Source organism: Notothenia rossii (genome assembly GCF_949606895.1).
Source record: "Notothenia rossii genome assembly, chromosome: 1".
NCBI classification, from domain to species: Eukaryota; Metazoa; Chordata; class Actinopteri; order Perciformes; family Nototheniidae; genus Notothenia; species Notothenia rossii.
The window spans coordinates 25011246-25027355 of NC_136912.1; the positions used below are offsets into that span (position 1 = coordinate 25011246).

The window sequence follows — 16110 nt, forward strand, 5'->3', positions numbered from 1 at the left end:
TTGTCCTAAAGAAGTACAGGCTACAAACTGAACACTGTTAGATTCTAAGGACTCACACAATGCTTTGTAACACACACTTTATTGAATCTGAAGGCTGATATGCTGCCAGTTAGTTTGGTCTCAATATGATAATGAATTATTAATTTTGCTAGATTTAGATACAGCAATTTGTCCTCCATCTTTAATCGCACTCACAAAAACCAGATTTGGCTCAAAATTCAACACATTTTGCCAAAACCCTGTGCAAAAGTTGTTATTGTGTGACAATGTAAATACTGAATAACTTGATGAAGAAATGTATTATGTAGGGCTACTGTGGCTGTGAGGGAGTGTGGTCGTCTTTCAACCAGAAGGTTGTGGGTTCGATCCCAGCCCATGCAGTCAACATGTCGATGTATCCTTGGGCAAGATACTTAACCCTGAGTTGCTCCCGATGGCATGGCCAACGGTGTGTGAATGTGTGTGAATGTTAGGTCCTAGAGTAAGGTACAGTGCTCTGTATGAATGGGTGTGAATGGGTGAATGACATGTAGTATGTAAAGCGCTTTGAGGGGTCTTAAAAAGACTGGATAAAGCGCTATATAAGTACAGTCCATTTACAGTCCATATTATGTTATATAATGTTATTTATTTTTCCAAAGAAAAATTGCAATTGCAAAAACGACCATCTCCGGCATCTACTTAGAGACTTCATAATGACATCATCATAAAACAACCCAGTCTCATAGCATTTCGTGTTCACCAACACGATTTTTAATCTATTGATTCGTGTTCACCAACACGATTTTCCCCTTTTTTTCGTGTTGCACAGCACGATTTTCAAAGTAATGTATTTATATTGGTAGTCTCACGGCATTACGTGTTATAGGAAGACCGGAAGCTGTGTGGTTCATGAAAACATGTTCTTACTCAATAGCAAGCCACAATTATTGCTTTTATTTGATCTCACCAGAATGCGTGACTCCACCACGACTCCTTAACACCGCATTGCGTGGTGGAGTCACGACATTTGTTACATTTACGTGTCGGCACCACGCAAACAACGCCAATGTAAAGTGAATGAGGCTCCTTTGTCGTGGTGCACACACGCATTTCTACAACGTCCTGCAGTGAGCTTTTTATTCTATAAAACGTTTTTAAAATCTACTTTATAGCTTGTAGTAACTCACGGGAGGCTTGTTTTATTTTATTTGTATTCATAATCATTTAAATTTTTTGTCAGAATGTATTATGGTGCATTATTGACCAAATTTGTGTTCTCAAAAAACAGTGCATTGTGTGTAATACAACTGTGATTTTTATTAAATTACTTATTTTTTAAGGAAGGCCAGAGCTTCAGCTGTGTCAAATAGATTGTTCCCTTTAGTTTACGTTATTTAAAAGACAATGATATTCCTATTTGATCAATAAAGGGGTATTGTAGGCCAATATTAGTCATTTAAAAAAATATATAATGATGATAATGATAGTGAAAACCACTCCCCCACATCGGAATGACGATGGCTACTGACTGTATTTAAAATGCTTTTTGTTTAATATGAATAATAATCATTTTTATTATAACAACAATAAACCAGAAGAAGATTCCGTCGTTACCACGGCAACGTTACGTCGCGCTTGACGGCAACGTGAAGTAGCCACGTTACGTTACCCACAATCACCTCACTTTCATTAATTTCATCTGACAACGGACTACAGTAAGTATCGAAAATCAAGGGGAGTTTATTTCTTTAAAACACGAAATAATATTGCTTTTATTTATTCCACTGTAGCACAGTCTCTATAGCGTTTAATTACTGGAAATTAGGTTGAGTTTTGTATTGTGTTTAGCTTTTACAATAGGCTACGCGCAACTTACTGTAGCGGCCACGTCCAGCTACCAGCTACTAGCGGCCTCCGGCCTTCCGGTCAAAGTTTTTAGCTGGATAGCATTTATAGTTTATACAGCTAGATGACATTAGCTGTCACTGGCACAGTTGGACAGTGGAGGTGCGTGCTTGAAAAATATGTTTAGATGCATGTATTTGCACATGTGTTTTAAAGACAGTGTTCAACACAGAGTTTTAATAGTGGTTAAAGGGCATCGGCGATGGAGTGGAACAAAAATGTGGAACTGGAGTTTTTCCAGACGATTTGACTGGCCAGTGGGGCCCACCCAATGTCCCACTCTGAATCAGAAATACTTAATTGATCTCCGGGGGAAATTGGGATTGTTACATTGTAGAATTTAAATATATAGTAGAAGATATAAGAAAAACAAGTATGTAAAAATATGTGCATAATATAACAATATGCACAGTATAAATGCATAATGTATGCCAGAGTATTGCTCAGATTAATTATTATTGCATATAGAGTATTGCACAGATGTTACTGTTATTCTAAATAATCCTAATCATGTTTTTATTTTTCCTGTTTTACAGCTTCATTACAACACTTAATATCTCCAACACACACATATCCACACACACACACACACACACACACACACACACACACACACATAAAACCAACAGCACTTTTAAGAGCCACTCTCTCTCTCACTGTCTCTCTTTCTATCACTCTCTCTTTTAATCACTCTCCTGTCTTTCTCTCACTCTTCATTTTGTGTATTGTTTGTATTATTTGTATGCCATGTCCCTCAACCCTGAAGTGAGGGTCTTTGAGGATCCCAAGGAGGCCACGATGCACATGGCTGCATTGATTAGCGAGGCTCATCTCCATGAGGCCAGGGTGAGGCTTTTCATGATAAGCAAATGCCCAAGTCTGTAATATAATCATTGCTATTGCTTTTTATTGATGTAATGTAAAGGGTCAGTTAGACCTTTTTATGCAACCGTTAAATAATTGCTCAAATATAAGTGCTGCTGTCTTATGTTGTATTACAACTTTGCTGTTGATCTCAACCTCTGAAAAAAATATAGGCTGCCATGGCCACTGAAACTCCTGCCATCCCTCCAAAAAAGAAAAGAAAAAGCAGGAAGAGACGTCTTTCTAATCCAGTGGTCACACGCAGACGTGAGAGAAAACGGGAAACACAACGCTCCGCATCAGGTTTGTTCTTTACTATATCATGATTTCTAAGTCTAAGAATAAAGATAATTCATAACAAAGTTATTTTGGTGTACACAGTATGAAATTATGTAATTTGAAGATACCTCTTGACAAATCTGTTGCAATGTTTAAAACATTTTCAAATTAAATCAAGATATTTTAAGAGCCTGTGACTGATAATCCTTGCTTGTGTAGTATTTTTTTAAATGTGTACCTCGATTTGGATAAAAGTATGCAAAATGTAAATTGTCATTGTGATGCTCTAATATGTTCTTCGTTTCATTACCTGCAGTCCTTACAGAGCATTTTCATATTACAATTAATTGGTGTAATTTTAGATTGATTGAAGGGTTAAGCAAGAATGACTGTTTCTGCAGCTTCACAAGCCAGAAGACACGATCCTGTGCATGAGGAAGGCCACATTTTAAACATATCTTTCTAGCAGGCATCTCCACTATCCAACTGTGCCGGGGACAGCTAATATCATTTAGCTGTATAAACTATAAATGCTATCCAGCTAAAAACTTTGACCGGAAGGCCGGAGGCCGCTAGTAGCTGGTAGCTGGTAGCTGGACGTGGCCGCTACAGTAGGTTGCGCCTAGCCTATTGTAAAAGCTAAACACACTACAAAACTCAACCTAATATCCAGTAATGAAACGCTATAGAGACTGTGCTACAGTGGAATAAATAAAAGCAATATTATTTCGTGTTTTAAAGAAATAAACTCCCCTTGATTTTCGATACTTACTGTAGTCCGTTGTCAGATGAAATTAAAGTGAGGTGAACGTAACGTGGCTAACGTGGCTACGTCACGTTGCCGTCAAGCGCGACGTAACGTTGCTGTGGTAACGACGGAATCTTCTTCTGGTTTATTGTTGTTATAATAAAAATGATTATTATTACTATTAAACAAAAAGCATTTAAAATACAGTCAGTAGCCATCGTCATTCCGATGTGGGGGGAGTGGTTTTCACTATCTTTATCATCATTATATATTTTTTAAATGACTAATATTGGCCTACAATACCCCTTTATTGATCAAATAGGAATATAATTGTCTTTTAAATAACGTAAACTAAAGGGAACAATCTATTTGACACAGCTGAAGCTCTGGCCTTCCTTAAAAAATAACGAATTAAATACAAATCACAGTTGTATTACACACAATGCACTGTTTTTTGAAAACACAAATTTGGTAAATAATGCACCATAATACATTCTGACGGTTTATTAATGATTATGAATACAAATAAAATAAAACAAGCCTCCCGTGAGTTACTACAAGCTATAAAGTAGATTTTAAAAACGTTTTATAGAATAAAAAGCTCACTGCAGGACGTTCTAGATATGCGTGTGTGCACCACGACAAAGGAGCCTCATTCACTTTACATTGGCGTTGTTTGCGTGGTGCCGACACGTAAATGTAACAAATGTCGTGACTCCACCACGCAATGCGGTGTTAAGGAGTCGTGGTGGAGTCACGCATTCTGGTGAGATCAAATAAAAGCAATAATTGTGGCTTGCTATTGAGTAAGAACATGTTTTCATGAACCACACAGCTTCCGGTCTTCCTATAACACGTAATGCCGTCAGACTACCAATATAAATATATTACTTTGAAAATCATGCTGCGCAACACGAAAAAAAGGGGGAAATCGTGTTGGTGAACACGAATCAATAGGTTAAAAATCGTGTTGATGAACACGAAATGCCATGAGACTGGGTTGCATAAAGGCAAAATGAATCAGGTACACCTCCGATCAACACATAATTGACAAGCAGCTCATAAACATATCCTCTTGGCAACAGGTTTAATGATGAACTTTTCATGACACGCTACATGTTTAGTTTTTCAGGAGACACAATGTCTGGCATATGGTGATAAATCTGCAGATGTTATTGCCTTTACAGTCATTGTGCTGTAAACTCATGGTTTTGTGTTGGGTGTATGAGGGTTAAATGAATGGGGTTCAGTTTATGTGAGTGTGACTTTAAATCTGGGTGGAGATTCGCGGGGTTTATTGATGTGTTATAAATAGAGGGGAACATAAATTAACGTCATTGAGATTGAGGAATCAGGAGAGGCCACCAGTAAGTGTGATTATTTTTGTACTGAATGTGATTTAATCTGTATGGGATATGTGTGATCCTAATTGTTGTATTGTTGTTGTCCTTTTTCTTCTAAGGTTAACAACCTATTTAGATTTGATTCAATCATCAAAACTAGGAGTTGTTTCCGTCCATCTTGATTCCACCCATACTATCGAGAGATAGACAGTAAAGTTGTTAACTAACGCATCAGGAGGGATAAAGTTTTCAACCGATGGCGAGAGACAGCTAGGAAGGTAGACTACAGTCACGACCGGACGAGCAGGATATCCCGTGGTCGCAACGAGCGGCAGGAAGTGAAGGCCGAGGCTAGCAAAGCTAGCAAGGACCGTCGAAGCTAGCGAAGCTACCGGAGCTCACGACCGGATGACAAGGAAACCCCGTGGTCGCAACGGTTGGCGGGAAGTGAAGGCCCGAGGCTTGCAAAGCTAGCAAGGACCGTTGAAGCTAGCAAAGCTAGCGAAGCTACCGGAGCTCACTACTTGAGCTCACTACCGGACGACAAGGAAACCCCGTTTGTCTCAATGGTCGGCGGAAAGGGAAGGCCTGAGGCTAGCAAAGCTAGCGGAGCTAACGTGTTCGGATCACGTGAGTAACACGGACAATATTTCGGCGCTATCTAGCCAAAGAAGCTAGCGTTAGCATAGTGAAAACGAAGCAGTAGCTATCCAGCAGACTGAAGGTTTCCAGCAAATAAAGCTAACTAGCAATAAGACAATAACTAGCTGGCAGACTGAAGGGTGCTAGCATACAAAACCAGGCTAGCTATCAAAGTCAAAGACACCAAGCTATTCGTTAGCAAACAAAGCTACCCAGGGAGTAAAGGAGAAGCTAGCTAAGCCAAATGCACCAAGCTGTTGGCTAGAAAACGGAGCTGTTGGCTAGAAAACGGAGCTAACCAGCTAGCGATCCAGCTAGCTAGCTAGGACAAGACAGATTGAGCTAAGCTCAACCTTAAATTCAGAGAGATGATTAAGGGGGAGGAAACAGTGAAGCATCTGAAAAACCTGCGGACAAGGGCGAAGGTGGCTCTAGGTCGTAAGGTGAACTCAGTAACAAAGACGGTGAACACTATGTTAGAGGAGGAGTTGATGACAGAATATAGTGAAGTCCACAAGGCCGCCACCAAAGTCACAGAGGCCAACAGTGAATACCTGATGCAATTAATTCTGAACGCTGATAGCGACGAGGACCAAGTACCAGAAGAGCTGAGGGCAGACGTGGAAAAGATGGATGGAGAGACCAGCCAAAGGCTTGAAGAGGTCAGTGAAGTGATTAAAGCAAACCTTTGGTCTAGAGATGGAGAAAAGAAAGTGATGTTTGCCATCAGGGAAGCTGAAAAGATCTATGAGGATGCAGAAGCGACACAAATTGTCCTGGTGAGCTATGAGAATTACGAAAAGCAGCTTAAACATTTAGAAATACTCATTAAGGAATTAAAGGAAGTGCACAGCACCTGGAGGAGATGGGCTCCTGTGACTGCTAGAAAAGATGTGGAAGAGATAGTGTGCCAGCTGGATACAAGGAAAAACGCACTCAAGCGTCAAAAGGAAGCTGAGTTTAACAAAGCACACGGTGCAGCAGAGTTGGCACGCACCGCAGCAGAGGATGAGCGCACCAAGTTAGCCGAGACCCAACGTGCGAAGCTCGCCGAGATTCAAATTGCTGCAGAGGAAGCACGCATTGCAACAGAGGATGAGTGCACCCAGTTCGCCCTGGTTCAGCTAAGGCAAGACCAGGCCCAACGCTCGAAATTGGCCGAGGCTCAGATTGCAGCAGAAGAAGCACGGTTTGACCACATGAAAGCGCAGCAAAAAGCAGTGGAAGAGGCAGGCATAGAACCCAGAGACAACCCGATGGGAGCGATATCAAAGATACAACTCAAGCCGGTAAGCCTTCCCAAGTTCAGTGGCAGTATGAGGGAGTTTCACCGCTGGAAAAAGGACTGGAAATCTTTGCAGAAGCAGGGAGAACAGTCCGGGTCGCCTGAAGTCAAGAAGTTCCAGCTTCTAGACAGCATGGAAAAGAAGGTAAAAAATGATGTCAAATTGGCCAGCTACAGTACAGTCAAAGACATGTTCAGAGTATTGGAGAACCGTTACGGAAACAGGACCACGATTGCACTGCAGATCGTCGCAGAACTGGAGAAGATACCAGCTGTGAACGGAGATAAGCCGAGGAAGGTGATAGACCTCATCCAAGCTGTGGAAAAGGCTTTGGCAGACCTCACAGACCTCGGGAACCCTGGAGCCATCAACCACCCGCTGATGATTAGGTCTATAGAAAGCAAGCTGCGCGACCAGGTGAAGCAAGAGTGGGTCATCTTCAAGGCTAAGCCCGAAAACGTTGTCACTCCAGTCAACCATTTCAATGCGCTTCTGAAGTTCCTGAAGGAGCAAGAAGAAATTCTAGAGATCTTGGAACAACTGAAAATAACGGAGACATCTGAGAAAATTGACAAACCGCAAAACAGGTTCGAGAGGAAGTATTCCTACACAAAAGCCACCAGAAGGGACACTCCAGAAGGTGAGTGCGTTGTGTGTGGAGAGGATAAACATAATAACAAGTTATTCTTCTGCAAGAAGTTCAAGGGGTTTGGCTTGGCTGAGAGAAAGACTGCTGTGAAGAAGGTAGGAGCATGCCGCGTTTGTCTTGGATGTCACGATGGGGTAGAAGAGTGCACAGACAGGTTCCTCTGCAACAGGGAAGACTGCCAAGAGAGGACTTCCTCGGACCACCACTACCTCCTCTGTCCAAAATGGGAACTGCTTCCAAAGGGGAAACTTTTAAAAGGCAGCGAGAGGGTAAGGGAGCTAACAGAAGAACAAAAGCTAGCCTTGTCCAAATGTTCCCCAGAGGCGGCGGCGGAGATCAAGAAAGCTTTCAGTAACAGCAACAAGACTCCAGTGACAAGGAGCGCTAGGAAGGATGAAGGTGGACTTCTGGAGAAGAATAGACTGACCGAGCACCCTGTCATCATGATGCTGTTGGAAGTCACTGCCAACGCGGGACAGAAGGTCGGAGCTCTGATTGACCTCGCATCAGACACCAACTACATCACTCATGTAGCGGCTGACAGGCTCGGTCTAACCAGGGAAGAAGTCACTCTGGTCGTGCATGGAGTTGGAGGAATGACTGTGACAGTCGAGACGAAGAGGTACCTCCTGCAAGTAAGAGTCAAGACCCCCAAAGGTACTGTGAGGGCTCACGAGCTGGTTTGTTATGGACTATTGGAGATTGTTAAAGTACATCGGAGCGTCAGACCTGAACAGCTAAAGAGGTTCTTTCCAGAGGTTGCAACGGACGAACTGAAGAGACCAGACCGTGTTGAACTTTTCATCAGTCACAGAGAGGGGAGACTCGCTCCACAAAGACTGAGGATAGTTGGAGACCTCTTCTTATGGGTAAAACCGTGGGCGGAGCACATCCCAGTCTGTTCGAGAATATAAAAGTGACTATGCACCAGTCCGAGACGCACTTCGCTCGCTCGATGAGGACAGCTGCTGTGGAGTACAGAGAAGTAGTCAAGAGTCCTGAGATCCTGAGGGAAGAAGAGACCAAGAGTCTGTCTCAGGAAGTAAAGGCAGAGACCAGGGATACAACTGTAACAAGGAGTGAAGTTCTCGAGTGGTGGAAGTGGGACAGCATCAGTGCAGCCTGTGAACCCAGGTGTGGTTTGTGTCGCTGTGGGACATGCCAGCCAGGAGGAAAGGAAATGAACCCGGCAGAAGTAAGGGAGCTGGACGTGATTAAAGAGGGCAGGGCTCAACATTAAGGGCTGCCCGATGGCCCGGGGCCATCTAGTATTTAGCTCGGGCAATGAAGCCTCACCTGCTTGTTGCCCGATTGGGCAATCTATTATGCCAGCAGCTCGCGGATCCAGTAATGAGTGACCCGACAGTAAAACTAAACATATCTATAACTAGTTTAGGTAGTTTGAGAGGTAATTAAAATAGCTACGTGTGATATTCTAACCTGAAGTGTGTTTTTTGTCCGCTCACCGCTGCATGTGATCATGCAGTGCTGCGTGTCGACTCGTCAGCAGCAGCTCATCTCTCTCTCCCGTCAGATTAGACTTCACTCGCGTTTATGTCCATATTGATCAGATCTAGCTAGTTCTAGCTAATGATAGGACTACCTGCTTATTAAAAGACACCTAAACAATAAGTGTCGCTATGCAACTGGGTGAGGCTACAAAGTATAGCGCAGCATTATGCATTTGTTTACATGCCCACCGGAACCCCGAGGCATTACCAACAGATCAACGCACAATCAACCCATACAGGACATCTCTTTCTCCACATTAAGTGTTAGACATTATAATTGACTATTCTTGTCTGTCACATACTCTTCTTGTCTGTCACATAAGTGGCGCAACTGAAGCGGTATTGTGCTAAAGGGAAATTATTGTGACCGAAGAGATTTAGATTTGCCGGCCAACGGGCAGTTTTGGCAGTTACAACTGAATGTAATGTTTTCTACTTTTTTACATCTGATGAAGGCATTTGCCTTCATCAGATGGTGTCAAGTGTCAGGTGTCTTGACCAACAACTTAAGTATTTCTTATAGCTATGCAGGGCATGCAAGCGAGCAAACACAAACAAGAACAAACAAACAAGTGAAATGAAGAATAAAATTGAAATTGTACAATATAATATTGTGCTGTTTCATCTTATAATTCAGTCTAGACTGAGAAGGCACCAGACAGCATCTAAGACCTGCACAAATCTAAATGTTCTAGGGGGAGGCCCCCCAAACCCTTTGTGGCATTTCGTCCGCACGCATTTTTCAGGGCAATCTCTATTGGGCTCAGGGCCATCTGTAAATTAGCTTAGATGGCCCACAGGGCCATCTCCCAAAATCCTTAATGTCATGCACTAGAGGGGCTGTCCTACATGGCCAAAGATGAACACTGCCTGACTCCGTACTGGGACACATTTTAGCCATGGACCGAGGACCCAGCCTCACTTCCAAACAACAGAAGAGGAGTGGAGGCCACCTTCCTGAAAACAGAGAAGCAGCCCAGTTTTTTGCACATGGTGGAAGATCGCAGGGTCCTGGAGAAGGACAGTTATGTGGACGATATCTTAACGTCCCACAATGACCCAAAGAGACTGGAAGAAATCACAGAGGGGGTAGAAGAGATCCTGAGTGCTGGAGGCTCCTCCCTCAAACCATGGGTCAGGTCAGGCCAAAGTGGGAGGCAGAGGACTGCGGAGCAGGTCCAAGCTGGAGCAGTAGCAGAGCCAGGGGTCAGGTTGGTGGAGTCAAAGACAAAGCTAACACCTCTCGACCAAAAGGGAGACGTAGTCAAAGCTGAGATGTGTGGTGCGGTCTTTGCAGCTCGATTAAAAACGTACATTGTAACAAGAGGAGCAACTCCTGAAGACCAGGGAGAGGGCTCAGAGTGGCAGAGGGGACCTGAGTTCCTGGTGAGGCCGCTAGAAGAATGGCCCATGAAGTCGGCCGCGGAGGTGGCAACCGGTACCAGAGAGAGTGTGGGCAAGCTTCAAAGAAAGGCATTCTCGGTAATACTCACCAGAGCCCAGTCAAACAAAACCCCTATCCATGACGACACCAGTGGAAAGGACGCAGAGGTTGAGGAGTCCCTAGTTAAGGTTGGCGGATCCCCAGAAACCTCCGAAAGGGAAGAAGCTTCAGTCTTGACAGAGAGAAGACCGGAAGGGAATTTTCGGAGCATTGCTGTTCTGAACCTGGTGAAACCAGAGAGGTTCAGCAGTCTGGCTAGGCTATGTGGAGTGGTCACATGGGTCCGGCGAGCTGCAGAGAAATGGCTGACCAGAAGAGGCCGAGCGGCGGGTCAAGCAAAGTGGGAGGCAAGAGTCCTGGGCAACAGAAAAGTCAAACCTGTGCCTCTGCGGGGGGACCTGGCTTCGGGGTCGTTGAAGATTCCGAAGTGGAGAACTAAGAAGAAGGAACCTCCTCGGACACCACCACCAGAGGAAGGTTATTTAGGTTGGTGGCCTCCTTGGGTCATCCGACCAGGAGGCCAAGTGGGAGGTGTGCTATAAACTCATGGTTTTGTGTTGGGTGTATGAGGGTTAAATTAATAGGGTTCAGTTTATGTGAGTGTGACTTTAAATCTGGGTGGAGATTCGCGGGGTTTATTGATGTGTTATAAATAGAGGGGAACATAAATTAACGTCATTGAGATTGAGGAATCAGGAGAGGCCACTAGTAAGTGTGATTATTGTACTGAATGTGATTTAATGTGTATGGGATATGTGTGATCCTAATTGTTGTATTGTTGTTGTCCTTTTTCTTCTAAGGTTAACAACCTATTTAGATTTGATTCAATCATCAAAACTAGGAGTTGTTTCCGTCCATCTTGATTCCACCCATACTGTCGAGAGATAGACAGTACAGTCATCATGCAAAGCCAAACTTTGAACAATAATTTAGCTTACGTCATCATGGAAATCCCAAAGATTAAAAAGATATGCATAGGACATCTTACTATTTTTCCTTTGGTGTGATTAAACAGCAGTGGGTGTTCAAATTCATATCAGTAAAATTTGGGTGATGATATTATAATCTTTGTTAGAAGCTTTAAATTGCTTTTTTTTATTGTGTTTTCGTGTTTTTTAGCGATGACGTCCCAACCAAATCATGTTCATGTTGTCTTATTTTCCCTCTCTTTCTTGTAACAATTTGACACTCTAATTTTCACTTCTATAGGACACTATCCAGGTCATTCTCTATTTAACCAACAGTTCCCTGGTTGCGATATAGTTTTTATACATGCTGCTATACTGGGATTAGACCAACATACACACAGCTTTCGAAAACATTACATTAAAAACAAATGGACTATTAGAGAAATACAGCATTAGGAAAAGATCCATAATTTAAACGACTTGTTTTAATTTTTATAAAATAGGCAAGTCATTGATTGAGAATAATGATCACATTGTTGTCTAGTGGCAGTAGCTCGACTTGCTAGTCAAGTCCTTGAGGAATTTCAGGATATACGCAAATGTAATAAAATATTTTTGTTTCAGTCCAAATCAACTGGCAATCTGTTCGAAATATGTTTAATATTTCTAACCTATCTCTTGCAATTCATCTTTTTTATCACATTGCCACAAAACAATGTATCCTATTATGTTTTCCAACCAAACTGTCTCCAGGAATACACACTGTTGTCTTAGCATTCACATATATCGTTCTCATCCTCTTCAGATACCTCCAGAAATATTTTACATGCTGTACACAGTGGTGAAATGTTTGTATTATATTATGTACAAAGCTGGCTCAGGTAGTCTCACAAGTAGAGAGTCCATGCAAGACATTTACTTAATTACATCTCTATCTGATTGGCCAACACTGAAGGGTGTAGTGTAAACCTACTAAACCTAGATAACAGTGCTAATATACAATGTTTGCTGATTATGAAAACAAATCCAATTGATGTTCATTCTGATCTGAGCTATTAAATTAATTCAACTTATCATAAATCTAGGAGTGTTTTCAATCTCGGATCATTTGCAACACCTTCAAATGTGGTGGTAGAAATAACAATTTCCCAACCTTGCTGTTTGGTAATGGGATGACATGCGCTCCATATGTCCATTCTCAATATCATTTATGATTCGTATCCGATAACAGTCAGTTTCAAACTTGCAACTTGTGAATTTATTTTCCAGAATGACATGGAGCATAAACGACTTGCTCGTTGAAGCTCATCTGAGTCAAATTCAGGAGAGGTGAGTGCTTTCTTTAACTTCTCTAATTCAACATTCAACACACCTATATGTCAATTACTGAAGAATTCCTACACATTTGAATCTGAATGTTTCTGATTTTTTTGCAGAGTACCACCACTACCACAGCTACGACTACTACCCAGGCTGGGGCAACCACAACCCCCAATATTGCCGCAATCATACAACTACTGCTGCGGCTACTTAGTGGGAACTGAAATGTCACCTAGATATAAGTGAATGATACCCAGTAATTATTACAGATGTTTGATCAGCTCTGTTTTTTTCGGTGTGTGATGTTGTACTCAGAATCATCTCCAACATTAAATGATACAGTCCTAATTATTCCAGGTCAATCAAACATGTGGGTCATTTCAATTTATTTTCTGGAGTAACTACTCAATAAACGTCATGAATTGAAAACATGGATCTAGCATGTGTGTCTTTCTTAAAATGTATAATGATATCTATCTATCTAGTTATTCCGTCATGGAATATATTTTTACAATAAATGACATTTGACAAGCTTTCACACTGAAATAGCTGCAGCAAAACACTTACAAAAAAGGATTGAATGCAATTGTTAATACAATTAATTGCTTGCAGAAATGTCCCTTAACACAATATTATATTACCCATTACACGTGTCTTTGAAAGACCCTGAACAAGTGTCATGTTGCCAATGAGAACTCCTTTTGACCTTTTTACTAAGAACCTGTGAGGCTTTATTGTTCATTCAAAGCTACACATGAGTGACGACTTGAGTACAGACCCGGGGGGCCTCAGGAAACACCTTTGCGTAAGGCCACAAGTTGGCCAGGGGCAGCCATGCCTGATCTTCAAACATACTTACTAAAAAATATATTAATGAGATATAAATATAGATTAATATTTGTCAAAGAACCCAAAAACAAGTTGTTGTCATGGGCACAAAAGGGGTTATTCAAAGAAGTATGTAATAGAATCCATCATATTCAAATGTGAAGGTAAAATTCCACATGCAGTTCATTTAGTTAACAATTGCAGTCCAGTCATCCTTTGTTGGAGAGTTTCTCTGAAGTCATTCATGGATTTAGATGGATAGACTTTATCTATGTGATGAAATGTGTTTGGAAAGAAAGCTGTCACAAGTCAGCTGGGGAGACTACAAAAAGAGAGCAATGCAATTCTGTTTGAAATATGTTTAATATTTTTAACCTATCTCTTGCCAAGAAATATCAAAATAGTCAGCAATTCATCTCATTTATCCCATTGCCTCCAGTGTTCTTCCAGTCTCTGATAAGCCTTTGAATTAAATAAAATGTTAGTCACAAAACAATGTATCCTATTATATTTTCCAACCAAACTGTCTCCAGGAATACACGCTGTTGTCTTAGCATTCACATATATCGTTCTCATCCTCTTCAGATACCTCCAGAAATGTTTTACATGCTGTAGACAGTGGTGAAATGTTTGTATTATATGATGTACAAAGCTGGCTCAGGTAGTCTCACAAGTAGAGTCCATGCAAGACATTTACTTGATTACATCTCTGTCTGATTGGCCAACACTGAAGGGTGTAGTGTAAACCTACTAAACCTAGATAACAGTGTTAATATACAATGTTTGCTGATTATGAAAATAAATCCAATTGATATCTGTATGTTCATTATGATCTGAGCTATTAAATGAATGCAACTTATCATAAATCTAGGAGTGTTTTCAATCTCTGATCATTAGCAACACCTTCAAATGTGGTGGTAGAAATAGCGATTTCCCAACCTTGCTGTTTGGTAATGGGATGACATGCGCTCCTGTTACTGTATATAAGGAAAGCTCAACATTCATAGCCACTCAAAAACCTCCTTGACTCTCTGCGAGATAAACTACTGAAGGTGCAAAGATTTGAAGGTAGATATATCTTATCTTTCTGTACTTTATATGTGAGGCTGGTGGGGATTTTGCCAATTTTGTAGTAAAGCTGCATCAGTCTTGATTTGTTCCATTTGACAGTGTGATCCCTGTAACCATGCTGAAGCTAGCTCTTGTGCTTGGATGCCTCCTGAGCCTGGCTCTGGCTCGTCCTGTGAGTTTAATATGTCCATTCTCAATATCATTTATGATTCGTATCCGATAACAGTCAGTTTCAAACTTGCAACATGTGAATTTATTTTCCAGAATGACATGGAGCATAAACGACTTGCTCGTTCAAGCTCATCTGAGTCAAATTCAGGAGAGGTGAGTGCTTTCTTTAACTTCTCTAATTCAACATTCAACACACCTATATGTCAAATACTGAAGAATTCCTACACATTTGAATCTGAATGTTTCTGATTTTCTTGCAGAGTACCACCACTACCACAGCTACGACTACTACCACGGCTGGGGCAACCACAACCCCCAATATTGCCGCACTCATACAACTACTGCTGCGGCTACTTAGTGGGAACTGAAATGTCACCTAGATATAAGTGAATGATACCCAGTAATTATTACAGATGTTTGATCAGCTCTGTTTTTTTCGGTGTGTGATGTTGTACTCAGAATCATTTGCAACAGGAAATGATACAGTCCTAATCATTCCAGGTCAATCAAACATGTGGGTCATTTCACTTTATTTTCTGGAGTAACTACTCAATAAACTTCATGAATTGAAAACATGGATCTAGCATGTGTGTCTTTCTTAAAATATATAATGATATGAGATATAAATATATCCATCTATCTATCCATATATCTATCTATCCATCTATTTATTTATTAATTAATTCCGCTCAAGGCAATTATTATAAAACAAAACATGCACACATTTTGTGTAGCCCATAATGGAAAGGAGCAGGAATAAGTCAATCTTATTTAACCAATACTTTATTTAAAAGAAAATCAAAAAAAGGTAATACAAATGATAGGAGCCGTTTAAGTTTATTGTTAGCGTGTTATATTATTTTGTTTAGCTTTATAATGCAATATTATTTTTGAACACTTGGTGGTGTGGGTTAGCTGCACAGGGGTATAAATAAGGTCATAGGTGACCGGAAAGGCAACAGAACACAGGTAGAGGAAGGGCACACTATTCTAACCACACACGGCAGATGCTCACAGCTACTGCAAACAATCAACTCATTCAACTCGTACAACACTGAATGAACATCAAACTAAACTGCATTCAACAAGCCAAAATCATCTGTTATGCTCTGTGTAAAGATCACTCTTAACCTCACCTGTATCTCCCGCACTAGTCTGT

At 41.3% G+C, this 16110-nt stretch overlaps 2 long non-coding RNA genes across 2 annotated transcripts; both read left to right on the top strand.

The window, feature by feature from the left end:
- Positions 1-1636: 1636 nt before the first annotated feature.
- Positions 1637-13312, top strand: LOC307022083. Its single transcript, XR_013803301.1, has 4 exons — positions 1637-2733; positions 2925-3054; positions 12831-12890; positions 12998-13312. It is a non-coding gene; the product is annotated as an uncharacterized lncRNA (long non-coding RNA).
- Positions 13313-14891: 1579 nt separating this feature from the next.
- On the top strand, positions 14892-15528 carry LOC307016048. Its single transcript, XR_013801734.1, has 2 exons — positions 14892-15104; positions 15212-15528. It is a non-coding gene; the product is annotated as an uncharacterized lncRNA (long non-coding RNA).
- The last annotated feature ends 582 nt before the right edge of the window (positions 15529-16110 follow it).